General features: G+C 35.0%; 1 pseudogene across 1 annotated transcript; it reads left to right on the top strand.

Annotated features, from left to right (window-relative positions):
- Positions 1-22,211: 22,211 nt before the first annotated feature.
- Positions 22,212-22,732, top strand: LOC308433819 (chromobox protein homolog 3-like; annotated as a pseudogene). The gene has a single exon. The product of its transcript is annotated as a chromobox protein homolog 3-like (transcript).
- Positions 22,733-25,206: the final 2,474 nt, after the last annotated feature.

Raw genomic sequence — 25,206 nt, 5'->3', positions numbered from 1 at the left:
ATAATCTGATATAAGAAGAATCACACTTTTTTCAATTACAGACAAAATGACTTTTCTACCTACAAAAATATTATTACATACAAACAGAAATATCATCTGCAGAAGTCCAGCAAATAAACATGACAGAGGACTATTCCTAACCTCTGCTCTTATCATCATAAAATAACTCAGGAAGATGAAATGGCAAAATACAAAAGTGAAGCAGAAATAAGTAATAAAAGGTTTATATACCAAGGAAACTGGAAAAAGTTTAGTTCTTGATAGTAATGTAGTAGAAGTGCTGTATTTAGATGAAATTGATAGTAATGGATATTTTAAAGAGAAGCTATATATTTAATTAATGCATATTAGTTGAGACACCCTAAAAATGTCTTAGTCTATGGAAATAGGACATATAAAACGTGGCAAAGAATTATATACAGCATAGACTCTTCAAATTATATTTTCTAAAAATAAAATTGAAATGTTAAAGAAAGAACATTAGCTGAGAATTTCTACAATATTTCATTTCCTATACAGAATAAAACCAACCCTCTCTGAACACTTTAGACAAACACCTTTAATACAGTGAACTTGTTTAAATATGTCATTTATCCATTAGTGTGCTGGGCAATACACACGCATGAGCAGAATGCCTATTTTATGATGATCTTTTTTGTCTAAACACTCTCCACTGAAGGAATAAATATAGATGCCCGTTACATGCTGCACAGAGGTGACATTCTGTTAGAGTGACATGAGGTATATGGTAACCAGTGCACGGGAAGGCAGCTTATAGGGTGAAAGTCTCCCTGCTGTTGGGAAAACTGGAGTTTAGTTCCAAGAACCCATGCCTAGTATTTTACAAGTGCCTGTACCTCTAGCTCCAGTGGATTCTCCACTCTATTTTGGCCTCTGTGGTCACCCATACTTATATGTGTATGCACACTAACACAGGAAATTAATTATCTAATTTTAAAAAAGGATATAAGAGATTATTATAGATGAGGACTGGCTTTAATAGTAACACAAAATTGATGTGCTAGTAGTTAGAGAAACAATCTAAATCATAGCTTAATATAAGGATATATGTCTATGCCATATTCAATTAAAAAGAAATAGATAAGAGAGGAATAATATACCAATAGGTTATTTAGTGTAGAGCTTGGTTAGTAACTTTCCTAATAATCATTATGACTCATAGCTAACTAAACAACTATGGTTTAATTTGGATTACGATGAAAAGCAACATTCTCTCATCCTAGTATGAGCTTGTGGTACCTGGTCACATGACACTACAGTCAGATATTAGAGAGAGATAAGGACTGTACATTTTATTTTGATTTAGTTAAGTACTGCAACCTAAGAGATGCTATAGGCCACATTTGTTGTTGATCTTTTGACTTCAGTTAATCTATGTAGAACATCGCATATGCAATCTTAGAAATTTGTATCTCTAGTGATTCTAGAACTTATACAACTGACAGCATTAACTATCATAAAATAAAATAGTTAATTGATTATAAATTAATAGAAATATGCTTTAATCAAAACACAATTCCTAATAAGGTCTCCCAATTTTGACACATAACATAGCAACTATATTCAGATATATTATCAAGCATCAAAAAACAAGTGATAGAAAGACAGCTGATCATTTCACTTTTTTAATTTATTTTTTTTATTTTTTAATTTTTTAATTTAATTTATTTTTTGAACAACTTTATTTAAAAACACAAAGATAAATGAACAAATTTTAAACATTTTTTGCGTAAAAGTATAAGAATACATTTTTGTCAGTGCTTGCCTTTTTTTTTTTTTCAAGGGATTGATAGTGTGCATTAAGGTTTTACTAGTTACAATGAGCATAAAGTACATGTAAATCAGGATGTAACCCAGAATTAGTCAAAATTTTCTTGGTGTATAAGGATTGAGCATAATGGTTTTTTTTCTTTTCTTTCTTTCTTTTTTTTTTTTCTTGAACTTCACACAGTCTGTGAGTTGTTTCTGGGGTGTTCAGAGCTTTCTGGGGTTAGTATTCAATTATCAGTGACTGCATAGTATGTGTGTTCTTTTGTGACTGGGTTATCTCACTCAGGATGATATTCTGTAGGTGCAATCATTTTCTTAAGAATTTCATAAAGTCATTGTTTCTGAGAGCTGAGTAGTACTCCATTGTGTTAATGTACCACAATTTTTGTATCCATTCATCTACGGAAGGGCATCTGAGTTCTTTCCAGCTTCTGGCTATTATAAATAGAGCAGCTATGAACACTGGGGTGCATGTGTCTTTGTTGTATATTGGAGTGTCTCTGGTGTATATGCCCAGAAGTGAAATAGCTGGATCTTCAGGTAGTACTATGTCCAATTTTCTGAGGAATTGCAAGACTGATTTCTAGAGTGGTTGTATCAGTTTACAACCCCACCAACAGTGGAGAATTGTTCAGGTTTCTCCACATCCTTGCCAGCATCTGTTGTCATCTGAGTTTTGGATCTTGGCCAATCTGACTGTTGTGAGGTGCAATCTCAGGGTTGTTTTGATTTGCATTTCCCCGATGGCTAATGATGTGGAGAACTTCCTTAGATGTTTCTCAGCCATTGGACATTCCTCAATTGAGAACGTTTTGTTTAGCTCTGTACCCCATTTTTTAACAGGGTTGTGTCGCGCGCCCATGCTTCCCGCTGATAGGAACAGGCATGCAACAAACAACAAGATTCTTCTGCGGACAACCTTTATTGTACAGCACTCTGAGCAGGGGACTCCTTGAGCAGGAAACTTCTCTCTGAGCAGGGGACTCCCTACCGGGGTCTACTGTCTAGGCGACCTCTCATGTGCAGTCTCCCAAGTGCGATCTCTCTGCCCAGTCTCTCTCCATGTGGGATCTCTCCACAATCTCTCTTATCGGGTCTCTCTCCACGTGGGATCTCTCTGCCATCTCTCCATGTGGGGTCTCCCGCAATCTCTGCACTATCTCCCTTTCCACATGGGGGAGAAATTCACTGCTTATAAATGCCTAAAAGACTTGTGTTGCTACCTGATTGGTGCATCCTCCAGTAGCTCATTCACGTGCCCCGAGATTGGGCTGTGACTTATGTGGTTGCCAAGCAACACTAGGGGAAAGGTTTTTGTAAGCTGAACAATGGGCGGGAAGCTGGAGCCATCTATTGGCGCCAATGGCTTCCTACACGGTTGTTTGATTCTCTGGTGTCTACCTTTTTGAATTCTTTGTATACCTTGGATATTAGGCCTCTATCTGATGTGGGGTTGGTAAAGATCTTTTCCCACTCTGTTTGCTGCCGATTTGTTTTCTTGACAGTGTCCTTAGCCTTACAGAAACTTTGAAATCTCATTAAGTCCCATTTGTCAATCTTTGACCTTAGAGCACAAGCCATTGGTGTTTTGTTCAGGAAATTTAAACTTGCAATGTAGTTTATTTCAACAAAACCTATTCTCATCCACTTTCCACCTATTTTGTCTCATACCTAAAGTAATATTTATTTATTTTGCTCAGTGCAATATATAAAAGTATAACAAAAAGTCTTTATATAATATTTGAAATATATTTTATAAAGCTTCATGATTATTACTAAAATCTAATAAAGTCCTTTCTTCTACTTTAGCAATGCCCTACAGTTAAGTTCAATAGAAATATTTTACAAAGGAAACAAAAGGATAGTGAGGGAAATCTTCAGAAATAAAGGAAACATGCAGATAATGAGATAGTTTCTAATCCCAGTCTAAGTAGGATAAGCATACATTTGCATGCCTTTCTCACTTCCAAGGTTCAATGCACTATGATGTTCAAATGTCAATTTATTAGTAATATTTCAGGACTGAGATAATTTAAAACAGAATAAAGGGAAATATACAGAAGGGAAAGGGGGCTAACAATGACAGAAAAGACAGACAGATAAGCAGTCAGACAGGAAGAAAGGAAGAAAGGAAAGAAGGAAGGAAGGAAGAAAGGAAGGAGGGAGGGAAGGAAGAAAGGAAGGAAGGAAGGAAGGAAGAAAGGGAGGGAGGGAGGGAGAGAGGGAGGAAGGAAGGAAGGAGAGAAGGAAGGAAGGAAGGAAGGGAGGGAGGGAGGGAAGGAAGATTTTCAATAGAATATTTCTCTGAATGAGAAGGTTTGGATTTGCTAGACTGCCACTTACTTTCAAATTGCTGAATGGCATGAATATCCTCAGTGCCACATTGAGAAACACATCATCACCATTAAGATAAAATAAAAAAGAATTAGAGAAGAAATGTCAAAGCCGACTGAAATTCTAAGGAACAATTTTTTAAAATGGCCTTCTGATAGAACCTAAGTAGCACAGTGAAAATGAAAGGGAAGGAAACAGCAGCTACTCACAGCTTATAAATAATGACACAATGATAGTGGATGTTCAGCTAGAGCTCCTAATGTAGGAAGGATACTTTATTCACAGTTTCTGAGACATTCTGGGAGATAGAAATTACATACCAAGCCTTAAACATTTAGTTGTTCTGTTACTTCAGAGGACTGGATCATGCCAAACCTTTTACTGTCTAAGCTTTGATCAAGGAAAAAAAATCATAAGGTAATAGAGAAATAGCCCAGCAGTTAAGAGCACTTAGGCATCTTCAAGAGTACTGGGTTATTTTTTTCTAGAATTCACATCCAGCTGTTCCTAACTACCTAAACCTCATGCTCCAAGGGATCAGAAATACTCTTCTAGTCTTTGTGTACACAAGTTAACACACACACACACACACACACACACACAGAGAGAGAGAGAGAGAGAGAGAGAGAGAGAGAGAGAGAGAGAGAGAGGGAGAAAGAGAGAAAGAGAGAGGGTGGGGAGGGAGGGAGGGAGGGAGGGTGAGAGAGAGAGAGAGAGAGAGAGAGAGAGAGAGAGAGAGAGAGAGAGAGAGAGAGAGAGAGAGAGAGAGAGATTGAAAACTGCTTTAAGACATGTTCATATGTTTTCATTTCAGGATTGGGAGTCTGCTTTTAATTAATTAGCAAACAAAGCATTTTTAACACACAGAAGTATAATACTGAACCAGCTGAAATGTCTCATCAATTGAAATATTTCAGAGAAAGCATGGAAACATGAATTTGATTTCTGGAAGCCACAAAGAACTCGGAACACAGAGGTGACTCAGTCTTGACCTTTGTCTTCCTTAAGTATGCTGTGCAGTATCATGGTGTCTGTACCTAGTCCAGACGCATCGCATCCACAGACTGTTTGGGTTTAACTTAGTAAACAGATTATAATCCTACGTGACAAACAATATTTTATTTTTTTATTTTACTTATTCTGTGCCAGTATGTGTGTGTGTATGTGTGTGTGTGTGTGTGTGTGTGTGTGTGCCTGTGTATGTGTGTGTGTGTGTGTGTGTGTGTGTGTGCTTGAACAAGGACACAGATAAAGAAAAGAAAATGATTCAGTAGATAGATTGGTAGATATGTAGATAGATTGGTAGATATGTAGGTAGATAGATAGATAGATAGATAGATAGATAGATAGATAGATAGAAATATAGATGATAGATAGATAGATAGATGCACTGAGAAATATAGTGACCAGCATTAAAAAATTAATTGTAGTTTTATCTCACAACTACATACAAAATTAAGGCCTATTTAAATAAAAAAAATAATATTTACTTAGAAGCATTCAAAATGTCAACCAAACAGTGGCAGATTTTTTGATTTTTTGTTTTTTTTCAATTACAGAGTGGCCTTCGGTTAACAGAACTATTATCTTCTATAAGCTGCATCAGAGACAAATGAAGGTGAAAAAAAAAAAAAAAGACATAAAACCAAATGGAAACAAAATTAGAAAAACAAAACAATATAACCCCAACCAAACCACTGTTCCCGTATATAACTAATATATATATACATTGTACAAAACAAATCTTACACAGCCTTACATTTCTTTCTTTTTTTTTCTGTAAAATAAATGAGTTGGGTATAGGAGAGTTAAATGCTTTATAGACAAGGGAAATAAATTTGGTTAGAACCAGCTTATTCACCACCATCTTCATTCCTCCTCTTCCTTGTACTCTTCATCCTCCTCATCATCTTCTTTTTGCTTATTTTCATTGCTCATTTCAGCCTTGACCATCCTCTTTTTCACTGCATCAGGTTTTCCTTTAGCTCCTTAGGCAGCGATATCCTCCTGTACTGCTCCATCACCTTGGTGTTCTTCTTCTTATAGGGCTGCTTGTCACCCACTGCAGTGTTGTTCCACATCTCTACTAGTTTTTGGGGTGTCACCAATGGATAAGCCAGGATGCTCACTGTTGATCTTTGGGTGGTACTCAGAACAGAACAAGAAGAAGACTGAAGGAGGCCTCTTGGGTACATTGGGGTCTTGAACTTCATTTTAGTTTCCCCTTTGAGGGGGATATAGGTTTTCATTTCTCTTTCATAATGAGTTTTGGCAGACTTTGCCATGTCTTCAAATGTTTCCTTTTCTTTATCGGACATGGTCTTCCACCTCTCTGAGAATTTCATGGAGAACTCTGAGAAGTTGACAGAAGCATCCAGGTGCTTCTTCTTGTGCTCCTACTGGCAGGTTAGCACAAAGAATGCACATGAAATCTTTTTGCCTCTCGGCTTCTTTGGCTCTCTTTTGCCCAGTTTAGTTGATTTTCCTTCGTGAGGCAGAGTCGTCCAGTGCCCATCTAGTTCCCGCTTGTGCCGGCGCTGTCTACTATACGCTAAATGGGGGACTACATACTTTAATATTCTTTGGCAGATGTGTATTTATTAAAATTAGCCTTGGAAATGTTGAACACACACACACAAACACACACACACACACACACACACACACATACATACATACACAGACACAGGAGAGACTGAGAGACACAGAGAGACATAAAGAGAGAGAACTGAGAGACAGACAGAGAGAAGAACAGAGACAGAGAGAGAGAGAGAGAGAGAGAGAGAGAGAGAGAGAGAGAGAGAGAGAGAGAGAGAAGAGAGGGAGAGAGTTTCAGCAAGAATGATGTATCAGTGATTAAAAATACTTGCCATTCTTCTTTCAGAAGACTGGAGTTTAAGTCTAATCACCCTTATGTGTCTACAGTGACAGGTGACCCAGTGCCTAATGCTAACCCCTGAAGACACCAAGAATTATTTGGAGTGCATAGGCATTCATGATAAAAAAAAAATTTGCTCATTGAAAATATTTTTATGTTAAAGCAATAATAAATAAATAAATATTGAAAATAAATGAGAGTGACTACATTTAAAAGTTTATGCACAGTAGAAAAGCTAACAGAATAAAAATAGTGTCCAGTGATCAGACAAATATTTGCAAACTACATATTTGATGAGCACTACATATATGAGAAACAACTTAAATACGAGAAAGAACAGGAACAAATATTATTAGGAGAAATAAAACTAACAATATTAAACAGATGTGTGGATGCATACGTGGATTCAGTAACTGTTAAGGAAATATAAAGTACATTTAAAACAAAGTATTACCTCTAATCCATTGGAGTAGCTCTTGACTGGAAACAGCAAATATAGGTGAAATGTAGATAAAAGAAAAACTGGAGTTGCTGCTGGTGGCTGGAATGAGGAAAAGGGATGGAGAGTCACGTTATATTAAAAATGGGACAAAGGAATGAACGAGAAAATTGTTGAGATTGTAAAGAAAATTTATAAATCTTGGTAAATATATTTTCATTTCTTGTTCATTGTTACTTATGAAAGTCAAGACATAGAAATCAAGTATCAGTTTGAAAGATCAGCACTCAACTTCATATGGAAAAACAGAAAAAAACATTGTATTAAAGATCTTTTGAAGGTATCTCTATCTACTTTTTGAACTGTATTAGAGAGAATTAGTAAACACTGCATGGTATTGTCATACAAACACACAGGTTGACCAATGGAATTGAATTCAAGAACAAGAAATAAATCCACACACTTATGAATATTTGATTTTGGAGAAAGAAGACAAATGTATACAATAGAAAAAAAAACAGAAAATATCTTCAATAAATGGCTCTGCTCTAACCAGATGTCGGCATGTTTATGATTGCAAACAGAACCATATCTATCACCCTCCTCCAAAATCAAGTCCAAGTAGATCAAAGGTTTCATTGTAAAGCTAGAAACACTAAACCAAATAAAAGATAAAGTGGGAAACAGCCTTGAACTCAATGGCACATTGGAGAAATATGAAAGTGGAACAATAGTCTTTCACTCACCAGGATCAAAATATATAAAGAAATCAAGAAACTAGGTTTGAACAATGAAATAATCCAGTTTTTAAAATGAGTTACAAATCTAAATAGAGCATTTTCAACAAAGGAATGTCTACTGGCCAAGAAGCACTTAAAGAAATGTTGAATGTCCTTTACCACCAGGGATATACAAATGGTTCTGAGATTTTACCTTATTTCTATTAAAATGTCTAAGGTAATGCCTCAAGCAACAGCTCATTCTGTCAAAAATATAGAGTAATGGGGACACTCCTTTATTGCTGATCAGATTCAAACATTTACACCTACTTTGGAAATCAATAGAACATTTTTTTTTTAAAGAAAATTGGAAATCAAACTGTCTCAATTCCCAACAATACCACTGCTGCACATACACCCAAAGGAAACTACAAGGACACTTGCTCAGCTATATTCATAGCAGATTAATTTGTAATAGTCAGTCATTGAAATAAGTTAGATGCCCCTTAATCAAAGAATGGATAAATAAAATGTGATACATTTATAAAAGTCTGGTTTTAAAACAACAGCATCATGAAATTTGCAGGGTAGAACTACAAAGAATCATCCTGTGTGAGATAGCCCAGACCCAGAAAGACAAGCATAATATGTATTCACTTGTGAGTGGATATTAGCCATAAAGTAAAGGATATTCATGATACAGTCTACAGACCAAAGACAAATGAAGCTAAGTAAGATGGAGGGGCCAAGGATGAGATGCATGATTCGAACTGAGAGGGGAGTTCATCACTGGGGGTTGAAGATGGGAAGAAACAGGATCACAATGGGGTTGAGAATGGGAACAGGATGGATTAGGTTGAGGGAAGAGACAGAACCTGAGTAAAATTAGAAATAGGCAAAAGTGGGGTTTTGTTTGTTGTTGTGTTTTAAATTTTTTGTTTTTGTTTTTGTTTGTTTGTTTCTCTGGATGTTTCAAATACTGGAACAAGAAGTGAAATACAGAAATTTCATGTGTGTAATGATCCCATAAATCAATGTTAAGAGAGGTTTCCACAGGATCATAAAGCCTGAATAAGATTTTATACAGAAACGTAATCAAATGGAAAAACAAAATGCATCTACTTTGAAAAGGACCAATAACCTAGAACAAAATAGCCCAGGGATCCAGGGTAAATGAATTATTATTGTTTTTGTAAATGCTCAGCCAACATTAGAGAAGTTTCCTCCTGCATCATACAGTCCCACAGCCAGACTGCCTATACAATGAGGGAGACCTTGGAACATCCAATCCTAAATCAGATATCTTCTCCATCAATTCTCTCCTCCCTGGACTCAGGGAAACATGCTGGCGAGGCAGAAGAAAGATAATGAGAACCAGCCATGACGGAAAACAATGAAGGAAAAAGCTTGCTCATGTCCCCACCAGAAGTCACAGAGATGAAAGAAGAGGACAGAAGTTTACGTTCCTATCCCACAAGCAATCTCCAACCATAGCCACCTGCAAAGAAAATTTTACTTATTTAAAAGGGAGTCTTATTGAGGAAAGCTTGTTTATATTATTAATTACTATTATCATCATTATTAATATTACTATTTTTTGTCATCCATCACCTCTGAGGTTTTCCTGTCACCTATCATCTCAGCCCTCCTCCAAACACCTCCTTGCTCCTCCAGATATATTCTTTCTCCATTTCACTTTAGAAAAGAGCAGGCCTCCCGTGGATATCAACCAAACATAAACTACATTAAGACTAGACACATGTCCTTCTATAAAGCCTTTGTGAGACAACCCAATAGTAAGAACAGAGTCCCAAAAGCAGACAAAAAGTCAGAGACAGCCACTACTCCCATGGTCAGAAGTCCCACTCTAAAGTACACATCTGGAATATATATGCAGAGAATTGAGGTCACACATACACAGGCTCCTTGGTATGCATTCAGTGAGGCCCTATAGGCCTTGGCTAGAACATTCTGTAGGCTGTGTTCTGTGTAAGATCTTTGACCCATCTGGCTAAGATAGGTCACATATCCAGTAGTAAATGGACAACAGAGAAAGGGTTTATAGGTATCTTTAAAGGTTCATTGTCACATAATGTCATGTCAGGTCTTTTTATTATATGTAATTTTTACTTTTAACTTTTTTTACCCTACATGTTTTTGTATGTATGTATGTATGTATGTATATATATATATATATATATATATATATAATGACTTCTGTGTTCTGTTTCTATGACTCTACTGTGTGTGTAAATGAGTAGGTCATTGTGTCAAACTTTGTTTCTTCTTCTTCTTCTTCTTCATCATCATCGTCATCATTTGTCCCACTCAAAACTGTTCTATTTTTTATTGAATGGTGTTATTAGTACATAGAAGCTTAATTTTTACTAAGGAGACACAAAAAAAGGAAAGGGGAAGATCTGAATGGGAAAGGAAATTCAGTGAACTTGGGAAGATTGGAGGGAGCAAAAATGATCATAAGGGTATATTAGATTAAAAATCTATTTCCAGTAGAAGTAAACAATTAAACTTTAAGAAAATGTCAGTTAGACCAATAGTCACAACTACTTGTCTGCATTAAGAAAAAAGGTTAATGATAAAATCAGGTTCTTAATCTGATTGTAGAGTATAGAGTGTATTCCCTATGTGACTTTGTTTTAAGCATCTGCAAATTCCATCCATTCTTTGAGTATATACAGAGAGGTTTTGATAGTATTCACATACAAAATCAAATTGCTTTAATATCTTAAGTTGAATTCTGTTTTAAAACAAAAAGCTGTAGTTGTGTGATGTTTCCTATTGTTTTTTGGACGTTTGTATATGTGTGTGCATGTGTGTTTGTGTTCATAGGTATTTGTACATATCTGTATTTGTGTGTGCCTTGTGTGTTGAGTTACTGTGTATGTACATGCATGTATCTGTGTCCTGTGTAGGTACATATGCGTGTATGTTTGTAATTATATAAGTGCATATGTTCATGTGTTCATGTGTTTGTGTAGGTGTGCATGTGTGTCTGTATGTATGTTTATGTTTGTATATATATGTTTATAAGCATGTGTATGTTTTTATGTGTGTATGTATGTGTATGTGTGAATGAATGTTTTTACGTGTATATACCATATATATGTTATTACATTTGAGTTTGTGTGTGTTTGTGTGTGTGTTTAGGTATGTATACTCTCAGTGCAGGGGAGTATCTTTTTTTTTCTAGTGTAGATTAATCTAAGGTCATCATCCTTGCACTGCAAATGACTTTAATTACTGTTCCATCTTACTTGTCCTCAGCTAATATACAAGGCTATAAGCTGTATATAGATATATATTTAATACAGTGCCTGTGTTATCTTTAATTTCTCTGTGAAATGTGGAATTTGGCTGTATTGACTCTGCAGGCATTATTTGGGAGAATGGATAAAAGGATTGGAATGACATTTAACATGAACTAAAGTTCTATGATGACTTTTTATGACAATTTGGTTCTCCGGGTTTTAATTTACATATAGATCTTAGTTACTCCGAGCTTGTTCTTTGGGAACTTGCTAACTATTTCTGGCTTCTCACAAATATCACAAACATTTTATTCAGTCATGAAAATAATGTGTTGAAGTTTGTAGCTTCTGAGTCAGCCTGGGTATTTGATGGATGAGAAAGTGATACTAAGTGACCTATGGAGTAATCACTGCACAAATCAGCTTAATGGACTTGCAAAAGTACCTCTTTAAAATTTTGCCTTCTGGTTCTCCTGTTATTATTCAGGTTTATTCCACTGAGCACAGGAAATGGCGTCAGAACAGCCAATGTCATTTATGCCCTCATCTAGGGAAAATAAAATCAAAGGATTTATTAGAATGTTTGAGATTGTTTCTATCTGGTACCAAGTGAGTGAGAATCATGCCTGGCTCCAGAATAAGAGATTGATGGAAAAGGTCCACTGTGGTTAGGAGAATACTTCATTTTGTAAAACTTTAACTCAGAGTGTTCAGATATCGCATTGTTTGCTCAACATGAAATATGAGTGGGAAATTAATATGAACTAAGAGATATTATCTAGTCTACAATAAAAAGTGTTGAATATTCAGTCTATACTAATTGAAAGATATTAAGTGTTGTGCTTTCTAACATTTACTTCAATATATATTTCTAAACATCTCAACATTTGCAGCCAGTGATATGAGAATAATTTTCAGGAATTTCTGAATTTTCCAGTCCAAAATCTAATGTTGAGTAACTTATTCAGTAAGTTGTTCATTACAATAAAAATAATTGGTGTTGAATCAATTATTTATTTGTGTTAAGTTTATTCAGTAAATCTTCACTCTTTTTAAAACTAATCCTCAGTTTTTAAACTTTGGAGCGTTTCTGCACATCACACCAAATGAAGTCTGTGTTCTTAACAGGTCTACTGAAGTTTGAGAAGTCTAATTCTAATGATAGATATTTTAAATAAAATTAAATTTGACACTTATCTTGTCAATATTGAAGATAAAGCATGTATTCCTCAGAAATCCTTGTCTAGAAAGCATTTCTGAGTCTTTTGTGTCAGACTGTGATATCTGTCCACCTAACTCTGGCCCATGTAATCACTAGTACTAGGCCCAGAAAATTAGTAAAAGAAGAATAAGTGTGAATTGATTATTTAAAGCAATCTGTCTTAATCCTTTATAATTACCAATAAGGTATAGAGAGCTACAGTAAAAGCACAAGATGTGACCTTCCCTTTGAAAATCCTAATGTTTACTATGAATTAATATTTAGAAGTAGAAAAAAATATTAAAACTATTAAGGATTTATTAAAAGACTTATGAAAGCTAACCATTTGACATTGTTGTGTGTGGTGAGGGGTATGAAAATTACAATAACACGATTATGATTAATCAACACTCATGCCTCTCGAATTCTATGTATGTTCCATAATGGTCAGTATTATAAGGGTAGGCTAGCTTTTCCCCCTTATTTATTTTACCTAAACATGGGCATTTAAGTATCTGAAGAGTGGGCATGAAATATCCCTTAGTCTACATTGTCTTGATCTGGAACACATTCCCTCTCACACAGTGCCCCAGGATTGTTTTACCATCAAGGACAATGGAAGTAATACATATCCTCTCCTGCGTTTGAACACATTCTGTCCTGAATGGGTATGAATGAATCAGCACTCAAACTGGACAGGGTCAGTGATGATGAGATCTCTAAAGATGCTAAATATCTACCATCATTTCAAGTATCCCAAATTTACTTTAACACCATTGAATTTTCATATACTAATATGATAAATTAAATGAAAATGAAAGGCAGATAGGCACTAGGACACAATAAACATACAATGATGATGTAGAATCATTAGTTTAGTGCCAAAAACCCTACCAAATATAAAATGTACCAAATGAGATTATATATCAGCTTGAGAGATTTTTTTAGGGATAATTCTCATTGTTTATTTTTGTTGTACAATTATACATCAAATAAATATCATTTAGGCCATACCAGTTGACTAGTACTCATTGGAAATTTCTAGAAGCCATTAAGAAGAAGTCCAGAAATGATGTTTAATTTTTTTCTTAGTCAAACTTAAAAGTACTTTAATCAGCACCTATGCACACAAGCCATTTTACCTTCAAATAAAAAACCAGAATACAGGAAATGTATTTTCTATGCAATAGCTTTATACTTAAGATCTTTATTTTTCTTTTTAATTTTTTTATGACACCTATGTTTTATAAACAGAGGGACAGATGATTGGATAGCACTAAAAACATCTGCCTGTGTGTGTACACATATGCATGTATGTATGTATGTTCACAAACAAATACAACAGTAAAGCATATCAGTGGCCTTAGAATAATTCATTTATCTTTATTCTCAGGCATGTGTTCTTCTGTCACTTTTATGTTCTGCACCCGAAAATGTCAGGTATGTGAAAGTAGCTTTTAAACTTGTTTCTAAAGAAAAAGAATGATGACAAATTCTATCTCAAATATGAATCCTGGTGTTAATTCTGTTAATTTGTGTGCTTATCTTGGAAACCATACTGTGGTGTATGTGTGTGTGTGTGTGTCTGTCTGTGTGTGTGTGTGTATACACACACATATATGTGTGTGTGTGTTTGTGTATGTGTTATGTGTTATAAAATGATGAAAGAACAACCAAGTAATGATGTTTAGATGTATACAGAAAATAGGAGAAAGGAAGAAAACAAGAAAGGTATTTCAAACATACTGTGTCAACAATCTTAATGTATAAACACACACACACACACACACACACACACACACACACACACACACACACACTGCTGAATCCATGAGCAATAACTTCAATGTAGAGCTTCAGGGATGACAACTTTGCAATGGATACCAGTTTAGATGTCTTGTCCCTTGGAAAGGCTAATTTTGTCGCTCCCAACAATAATTAGTATCCTGGATTTCTTTGTCTAATGGTGTCTCCCATTGAAATTTTGTTCTCTGACATTTGCATGCCAACTGCTATTATCATTGCTTGAGTCTGACTAGGAATCTGTATTATTGAGGTAGCAGAGGAAATTTTCTGACATTCCCTGGAAGTATCATCTCCTAGAAGATGTGAGTCCACAGGTGCTCACATTCTTGTCACATCCTGTTTTACAATGTTCCTTCAGCCTCAGGTACAAAGTCCTATGTATACCTGATGTCAGCAAACTATAACAATGTCAATGAGATTTTATACGTTGTACTGCATCTCATGTCATGATGTTTACATGTGTTGGGGCAATTGATTATGAAAAGATTATGGTTTCTTTTTTATCCAAGTTGATAAGATTTAAATTGTGACAGTGTGTTTTAACTGTCAAACTCTTACAAACTAGAGTCACCTGGAAAGGATCTCCAATGGAGCATAGAAATCATTATTGTGTGGTCCTGGTCTGGAAAGATAATATTCACTAATGATTATAGTAGTGAGGTCAGCATACCTAATTATGCAGTCCTGGGATGTATAAGAAAACTGGCTGAGCTTTAGATAAAACCAGAGCATTCTAACAGTAAGTTTTACCTACATCACTTTATTTTCATTGCAGGTGGCACACTTCCAGTTACCCACCCTCGAGCTCTTTGGATTCATTAATGAAAGGCACACCCCCCACCCCAATACCCCATCCCCCCACCACCCCTCACACCTCTCCACACACACACCCACATACACACCCACCCACACACACACACTAACACCCACACACCCACCCACCTACCCACACACACACACACTAGCTTACTCTTTTAAATGCCTTGGTTAAGTCAATGACTGAGCACCTTCCCCTGCTACCCCAGGCCCAATCAGGAAAGTAGACAGTGGTAATCTACCTGGATTCTCACATGCCTGGTTGGATTTCTCTCTAGGAGCTCATGTGTCCCATTCATCTTCTCCAACTTGCATTGATCTCTCCTTTGTCCGGTGTCCTTGCCTGCACAAAACTAAGGGCCTTGCCCTGTAACCAACCATAGGCATTTGGCATCTTTATTGATTGATCAAAAACCAATGGGGGTGGCTGGACACATGTTTTACCAGCTGAATCTAAGCATTAGAGCCAATCCTCAACAGAGAGTTATTTAATACAGTGTTCTACCATGAGTTCCATTTTAGTTTCTATTTGCTTTTGCATCCTGACCTGAGTAGTGATGGATTGTGATTTTTTTTTTTTTTGGCAAAAGCCAAAAATATATAATGCCATCCTTGAATTAATTTTCTTCATATGTGAACATGAGAAAGTATAGCAGGTAATAGAAGGTAAAGTGGAATAATAATAATAATAATAATAATAATAATAATAATAATAATAATAATAATAATAATACATTAGCTACTTTCCCCATCACTATAACAGAATACTTGGCCAACAATGAATGAATTTCTAGGTTAGTTTTTTCTCCTGATTTCAGAGGGAACAGTCTATTGTTCTGGAGACAGAATAGTGGAAAGATTTTTATGATGTAAGGTATATCCCACTGCAGTTGTTTGTCCACAGAGTAGAGAGTGCACAAAAAAGAATTGGCAGGCCATAACTAGAGGCAAGTATAAACTTTAATCTCAACCCTAAGGATCTGCCTCTTTTATGGGTCCCAGAATCCACAACATTCTCAGAGAGTTCTATTGTCTAGGAATAAAGTGTACAAACACATTAACCTGGGGCAGAGATTTTACCTTCAAGTCAAAATAATCCAAACAGTTCAGATACAATAATGACAAAATGTCTGTATAAGTAAAAACATTAAAGGTGCAGGTGATTAGGTCTCCATGAAATTTGGTAACATTTCCTGTTCATTTATGTATTGTTCTGTATTACTGTCTGTCTGCCTGTCTGTCTGTTTGGGTTTCTATCAATCCATTCAACTATGTTCTGCTTCTCTGCTTCTCTCTGCTTCTCTCTCTCTCTCTCTCTCTCTCTCTCTCTCTCTCTCTCTCTCTCTCTCTCTCTCTCTCTCTGTCTCTCTGTCTCTGTCTCTGTCTCTCTCTCTCTGTCTCTCTCTCTCTCTGATTCTGTTTAAGGTTTTATAGTTAGTATATTTTGTTTATTTTTATTTATCTATTGATAATCAAACCCTCCTGTTATGTATTTACATTTTGTCTATCATCTACATTACATTTTTTTCTAAGTATCAATCAAAAAACTACATAATCATCATAATTTATGCATATAAATGCCATTATTAGGTCAGATGATTAGGGACTCTCATTAGAGAATACAGAAAGCTAGTTTGGTAGGGTAATTTTTGATGGCTATAAGTACTTATCTTCGCTCCTATATTAAGGACTTTGGTGTCTAAATGTTGACTTAAAGAGTTAGATGCAGCCAAGCATGTCATTCAAAGCCAGGAGGAATATGTAAGTAGTTTTTTCAAACCATTTATTACATTCAGTGGAGCATAAGCAACAAACCACAGGGATATTTGAAATAAAAACTTCATTAGGTAATTTGCAGCAGTTTCAGTGTCTAGCATACCATGGTTATCTTATTTAATATTAGGAATAAATAATACAGAAATTAATTTATCAGTCATATTGACCATTTTTATTGGATATTTTCTTTTCTTACATTTCTTATGGTTTTACACACATATATCTACCCTTATTGAAATATGCATATTTCTTACTGTAGTGGTTATAATAAAACTATTTTAATAATAATATTTCTCACGTGGTAAATAAATAAAATAAATCACCTGCCGAATAACTCTCAAGGGGTCTTTCTAAAAATCAGAGATATATTTTAAGCATATATATATATATGTATATATGTATATATATATGAATATAAATTAATAGAAATGTTTTTAAATGATGACATTTTGTAACATATATAGGCCTGAATATTTGATTAAATATAAAAGATTCATATTTTATTCTTATAATATATGTAAAATATTTATTTCTTTCACTTGAGGTACTAAAATTGTGTTTCAATAAGGTAAAGCTAATGAGCTATTTATTGCCTTTGTCAAATTACCACTAATATGGTTTCTGTATTTCCCAGTAAATAGAATTAGCATTTTGAATAAATGTAATGAAAAGAAAAACAAAATATCAAAACAATATACAGAAGGAATTTGAGTTTGTCCTGTAGCTTTTTGGGGAGAATATGATCACTAAATTAAAACGTAAGTTAACACGTATTTAATGCCTTCATATTAGAAAAATAAACTAAAATTCAATTTCTTTTTTTTATAAAACAACTTTATTTTACAAAACAAAGATAGATGTACAGATTTTAAACATCATTTGCTTAAAATTATACATTTTTGTCAGTACTTTTTTTAAAGATTTTAACATAATTTTTACATAAAACTATATGAATATATTTTTTAGTCAGTACTTGATTTTTTTCAAGGTTTGATTGTATGCCTTGAAAACTTAATAGTTACAATGAGCTAAAGTACATGTAAAACAAAATGTAACATGGAAATAGTTAAAGTTTTCTTGTTTTGTAAATATTTTTTGTTTTGTTTTGTTTTCTTTATTTCTTGGACTTCATACAGTCTGTGAGTTGTTTCTGGGGGAGTGCAAGCCTCTGGGGTTAGCATCCCACTATCAGTGACTGCATATTATGCCTGTTCTTTTGTGACTGGGTTATCTCACTCAGGATGATATTCTCTAGATGCAGCCATTTTCTTAAGAATTTGGTTAAGTCATTGTTTCTGGTGGCTGAGTAGTATTCCATTGTGTATATGTACCACAATTTTTGTATCCATTCGTCTTCTGAAGGACATCTGGGTTCCTTCCAGCTTCTGGCTATTATAAATAGAGCCGCTATGAACATTGTGGTGCATATATCTTTGTTGTGTATTAAAGTGTCTCTGTGGTATATGCCCAGAAGTGGAATAGCTGGGTCTTCAGGTAGTACTATATCCAATTTTCTGAGGTATCGCCAGACAGATTTCCAGAGTGGTTGTATTAGCTTGCAACCCCACCAACAGTGGAGAAGTGTTCCTCTTTCTCCGCAGCCTCATCAGCATCTGCTGTCATCTGAGTTTTGGATCTTGGCCAATCTGACTGGTGCGAGGTGGAATCTCAGGGTTGTTTTGATTTGCATTTCTCTGATGGCTAAGGATGTTGAGCACTTCCTCAGATGTTTTTCAGCCATTCGGTGTTCCTCAATTGAAAATGTTTTGTTTAGCTCTGTACCCCATTTTTTGATAGGGTTATTTGATTCTCTGGTGTCTAGCTTTTTGAGTTCCTTGTACACCTTGGATATTAGGCCTCTATCTGATGTGGTGTTGGTAAAGATCTTTTCCCATTCTGTTGGTTGCGTTTTGTTTTCTTGAGGATGTCCTCAGCCTTACAGAAACTTTGCAATCTCATTAAGTGCCATTTGTTAATCTTTGACCTTAGAGCTTGAGCCATTGGTGTTTTGTTCAGGAAACTTTCTCCTGTGCCTATGTGTTCTAAGGTTTTCCCTACTTTCTCATCTAATAGTTTCAGTGTATCTGGTTTAATGTGGAGATCTTTGATCCACTTACACTTGAGCTTTGTACAAGGAGATAAGATAAATTGTGTTATGAGCATTAGATAAGACTTATGTTCCTCACAAGGTGGCCTTTTTTATATCTTTTATCAAATGATGATATAAAAATGGAGAAAATGGAAAGGAAAGGGGAAAGAGATACATTGGATTTTACGACTTGTCTCACTGTAGATTTTACATTGCATACATTTAAAGTTAATTGTAGAGTTCCAGAGATGGCTCAGTTGGGAAAAGCATTGCCACAAATCCTATAGACTTGAGTTTGATCACAAAATCCCACAGTTGAAGGAGTTTGAAATTTGCCTTTCAGCTTCAAAACGCATAGTGTACACATAACTATATACCCACACATGTGTATACAAACTTATTTTTATTAGTAATAATTTTTATAACTCTACTACTACTACTAGTACTAATAATAATAAATTAGTAAATTGGGATATTATACTCCTACTTGTTAAAATACATATTAATCTATAAATAAAATTCAAGGAATATATATATATTCACCAAGCAGAGAGTTTTTAATCCAAGTAAATATGAATTACTTATGCTCAATAAATAATTTGGTATTTTGGAATTGTAGTCACAAGGCACTGGCTGTAAATGTATTTGAACCTCAAAATAGTAAACTTTATTTTACTTCATATATAAGTGTTGCATTAACACCATTATTTTTATTGCCTCATTGTTTTGCTAATTATGCAATCAGAGAATGCAAGAGAAACTCCCACTCATCAAGTTTATGTTTTGTTTGTGGTTTTCTTTTTCAACGTACTTTTACACTTTTACTCTCTTTTCAGAGTGACCTCTGTATCCCTGATTCAGCGCAAACTTTTGACAACAGGCTGGGGAATAAATATGAGCCCTATACCTGGTTTAACCATATTACCTAATTTATTAAACTGACCCTGTAGTGATGTCTTAGTATGCATGTTCATAATTAAAGAGCATCCCTTTACTTTGTGAGATATTGAAGTGGTTTATAGACAACACCATGTAGATTTATACCTTGAAAAGATATGTACATAGGTTCTAAAAGAACAAAGAAATTGTTGCTGGTCTGCGTGATGTAATGTTATAAGCCATACTCAAAATGTAAATGTAGCTTATTACCCTTTGTCAGATTTCTCTTGACTTTCTGACCAACATATTACTGTACTTTGTTTTGCTCTGGTTTTTTTTTTTTTTTGCTTTGCACTGCTGACAAGGTCTTTTGATTCTGCTCATTTTTCCTTCTCAGCATACCATACTATAATCTCTAGGGCTCTACTATACTTCCCATTTATATAACAAGTCTTTTGAAAATAATGATAATTATTTGATCCTTCTAAATTGAGTGTTATCAATTTAGTTTACATTTTACCTGGATTTCAGCCTTACAATAATGCATAGAATCAGGTATGCCTCATGTTTAAATGCTAATTTGCAGAGTTATGGGGATTTCCAAATATATGTATGTGGTTTGAATAAAAATTGCCCCATGGGCTCATATAAATATGGCTTTTTAAAAGTAGGTATGGCTTTAGAAGACAAAATATGTCATTAAATGGGATGGTGTAATTTGAAGTTTCAGAAGCCCACACCATGCCTCCTCTCTACCTACATATCAGAATGTAACTCTCAACTACTGCTCCAATGTTCCCCTTGTGGCTCTACAATCATGGTAATGAACTAGCTCTCTGAAATTGCAAGTGATACCCAATTAAATATTGTAAACATGGTTACAGAGAGGAAGTATCAAGCCTGTATTGCCTTGAAAAACCTCAAGATACATGATGAGGAAAGCTTTCTCCCAGGCATAGAAATAGCCCAGATAGAAGAAGTATATTGTAATCAACAATGTTGAAAGGAGTTGGAAATCTCAAGAGCCCTTGGACATATTGGGCTTAATAGAAATAATTTTAGGTGTAGTTGTAGGGGCAAGTACAATATATAGACACAGAGATTAGGTAGAGATATGATATGTATATACATACATACATTCATACATTTGTGTGTGAGTGTGTGTATATCAGTATTTAAGTTTCAACTACATGCTTCTGCTGTGTACACACTATGATGAAAATAGATTAACCCTCTGAAGCTACAAGCAAGTCTCCAACTAAATGCTTTCTTTTATAAGAGTTATTTTAGTTATAGTATCTTTTCACATTAATACATTAGTTACAAAAAAAGCCATTATACAACACTAAATTTTGTAAATATATAGATACTAATATGATCAGAAAAAATAAATAAAAGTAAAAATCTCAAATCACTGATTGCATTAACAAGTTTCCTAAAATTTAATTTTAACTTAAAAATAAAATTGTATTAGTATTTAATATTTTGTCCTTCATGTAAAACCCTGTATTGCACATCTCAGTCTGCATAGTCTTAGTATTTCTGTCATATATTTTTTCAATTGAAACTGAGGTTCTGTGAATATAGAGGCAGTTAAAATTTTATTTCACCAGTACTGTAAGGCATTGCCGACAGAGTATCAATGCAAAAGAAACCCAGAATATAGGTTTTTGCCAGATCACATTGAGTTCATTTTCTTTGGAAAAAAGTTTCCCTTGAAATTTCATTGGGATTTTGAAATTGCCAAAGGTACCCACCAGTCTTGAGTACAGTACAATTCTTACACTACCCCCTATACAATACATACCTCAAACTCATCCCCACACTTTCTAGTGTAAACCTTTTGTGCTTGTCAGGTTTTCTCTTCATATTTGCTCAAGTAAGTCCTCCCACACAGGCCTTGCAGTTCTTCATAGGTTAGATTATTTCACCTGTTTTTGAAAGAGTTAATATTGTATCTCCTTATGGTAACCAGTCTGTTGGGAAAAGAAAAATTAGAAAAATCAGGATGTTAGAAAGTAGTTAAAGGAGTGGATGGTGCCTCCCCTCCCCCACGGGGAAGCTGCTTGCGCCCCCTCCTCTCAGACGTGGCGGAGCTGAAGTGCACAGGCCAGAGACTCTTCAGGAACCGCGGCCCTGAGCGTCTAAGCTGTGAACTCTTCAAGTATCCGCTTAAATTTTAAAAAATGGCCTCCAAAATACTACATTACAAAAATGGGAAAGAAACAGAATGGAAAGAGTAAAAATGTTGAAGAGGCAGAGCCTGAAGAATTTGTGGTAGAAAAAGTACTGGACCGTCCTGTAGTGAATGGGAAGGTGGAGTATTTCCTGAAGTGGAAGGGGTTCACAGATGCTGATAATACTTGGGAACCAGAAGAAAATTTAGATTGTCCAGAATTAGTTGAAGCATTTCTTAATTCTCAAAAAGCTGGTAAAGAAAAAGATTGTACAGAAAGAAAATCTTTATCTGATAGTGAATCTGATGATAGCAAATCGAAGAAGAAAAGAGATACTGCTGACAAACCAGGGGCTTTGCCAGGGGTCGTGATCCTGAATGAATAATCGGTGCCACAGAGAGCAGTGGAGAGTTCATGTTTCTCATGAAGTGGAAAGACTGAGATGAGGCTGACTTGGTTCTGGCAAAGTAGGCGAATATGAAGTGTCCTCAGATTGTCATTGCCTTCTATGAGGAGAGGCTGACTTGGCATTCTTGTCCTGAAGATGAAACACAGTAATTGTTTGCATATATATATATATATATATAAAATCTGGATCTTGGATTTTGAATTACTAGTGTGGAAAAATAGCATTCTAATGAAAATCAAGTTTGATATGCTGGTTTTAAAAGTATTGACAGTAGTTGGGATATTTTTTGGGTTTTGTTCGGCATCAAAAGGCACTGATTCATTTGAGAAAGTAAGAGCTTTCTGTAGTGGCTTCCTTTAATAATAGAATATTTGATACCATGTTGTATTTCCTCGGCTTTGAAGAATAGCTTTTTTTTAAACGCTGGGGAGATTTTACAGTCATTACTAAGGTCAGAATTTATTTTTAACTGGGACACAGAAGGACCATCCTGGGGTTTTTGTTCTTATGCGGTGTATACATAGAACACATAACTTGTTTGTTTTGTCTTGTTTTTAATACTCAAAACAACTGAAGAAAACACAAGTTGATGAGATTCCATCATTGTGAACATTTTCCTAAACCATAACCTTTCAGAGTAAGCAGAGTCTAATTTATTGGAGAGTTTAAAAGCAACCACATGAGATGTATTATCAAGTAAATACAGTAGTATTTCCAGAATGTTGTCCATATCAACTCCCCCTTCAGAAAATGAAATTAGACAAAGTAGTAGTGTGATTCAGTAACAAGACTTGGGCCAGTATGGTGGTGCACACCTTTAATCCCAGCACTCTAGAGCTCTGACTTAAGAGGCCAGCTGGTCTACAGAGGCAGGACCCAGTCATCCAGTCTTGTAAAGGATCCTCTGATGAGCCAACATTCCTTTGCAAAAAGTTAAAATCTGTACTAAAAGGTTATGATTCATGGAGTCTGTTTAATGTGGAAATAGAATTATGGTTGGAGCTGATGTTGGCAATTTAAGACCTGCTGACTGAGTGAACAAAATTTGCTAATATCAATTAATGACCTGCATGCTTTTCTTTACCCTGACTCATTCCTTACTAGGAGGGTCAATCTTTTCAGTATTTGGGTTCTGACTTAATGAGCCAGAAAAGGAAATTTGTAGTTTCAGAATGTCATCCAACTGTATATTTACTTTATTGTAAATAATGGTGAACAGTGGTCAATAAATAGTTTTATATTCCTTTAAAAAATAGTTAAAAATCAACAGAGATGGGTGAAGAGGTGGCTAAGCAGTTATGAGCACAGACTGCTCTTTGATCCAGAACTCAATTTCCAGCAACCACATAGAGGCTCACAACCATCTGTAATGGGATCTGATACCCTCTTCTGCTGTGTCTGAAGACAGCGATAGCATATATATATATATATATATATATATATATATATATATATATATATTAACTAACTAAATAAATAAATCTTTAAATAGCATCACTGACATTGATATATACCTAATTTTTGAAGACACAAATTTTACTAGAGAAACTGATGCTATTTATACTGTAATCACAATTTCTCCTTTACTGTCTTTTGGCTACATATAATTATTTTGCTTGCTTCTGATAACATGTGCTAGATAGAACCCTCTGCTTTATGCTCCATCTTAGCAGATAGATGATTTTTACACTAGGTTGACAGAAATTCTTTTCTCAAAATAATTATATATTTATTAATAACATTTAAAGTATTTGGTTCATTTTTATTTTAATTTGTCTAAAAAAGCATTTCTATAGTCTACAGAAGTTTTTGCAAAACACTGCATTGCTTTCATTCTCACTTTAATATGAATTTACGGCATTTGTGTAAACTTTTCTGTTTCTGTGGCTAGACATTATTAATGCAGCTATGAGGCTTTCTAAGCTAATTTAAAATGCTTAGGCTATTTATCATTATGTAATTTATTTGTGACCCCTATTCAGCTTTCTTTCCTCAATTCAACGTATAACAATATCTGAGGTCTGGGTTAACAGATATTTTATCAAGGAAAAATAATTCTTACCTTGATTTCTAATGAAGTGCTTTTGTTTTTCATCATAATTAATTTTTCTCATCAATGTCTAGCATATTGTTGTAGAAAACAGAAAATTTCTATGTCCTAAGTGTAGAGGACCCAGACAGGTCTAATCAGAGTCAGCTCTCTCTGGGAGCTAGAAGGTGAAATGCACATTTATGCATGGGACATATACTACTTTTGCTAAACATATAACCTTCACTTCCAAGGAAGATGGAGATAGCTTGTTCTGGGGCCATCTATGACTGATGATGGTCCAATAAAAGATTTATGTCCTAGAGCAGTAGCACTTTCAAGAAGTGTTTACACTAAGAGAACAAAGGAAGTCTTAATCAGAAACACTTTCCTATTTTTTGGTGGAAACATGTCTGTGGGTTCACCAAAACAGAGAAATCCATGCTGTAGCCTTCAAATGATATCTGTATGCATTCTTAGACTTTTGGCTTGTGGAAGCCAAAATAAGCCATTTATTAGTCCCAAGGCAGATAGGTCAGACACAGACATGAAAAATGAATAGCTAACTATCAAGAAGATTAAAAGGTAGTTAAA

The sequence above is a fragment of the Micromys minutus genome (genome assembly GCF_963924665.1).
Source record: "Micromys minutus genome assembly, chromosome: 20".
Taxonomy (NCBI): domain Eukaryota; kingdom Metazoa; phylum Chordata; class Mammalia; order Rodentia; family Muridae; genus Micromys; species Micromys minutus.
The sequence above is the reverse complement of the archived record's forward strand: the minus strand, read 5'-3'. Positions and strand labels throughout refer to the sequence as shown.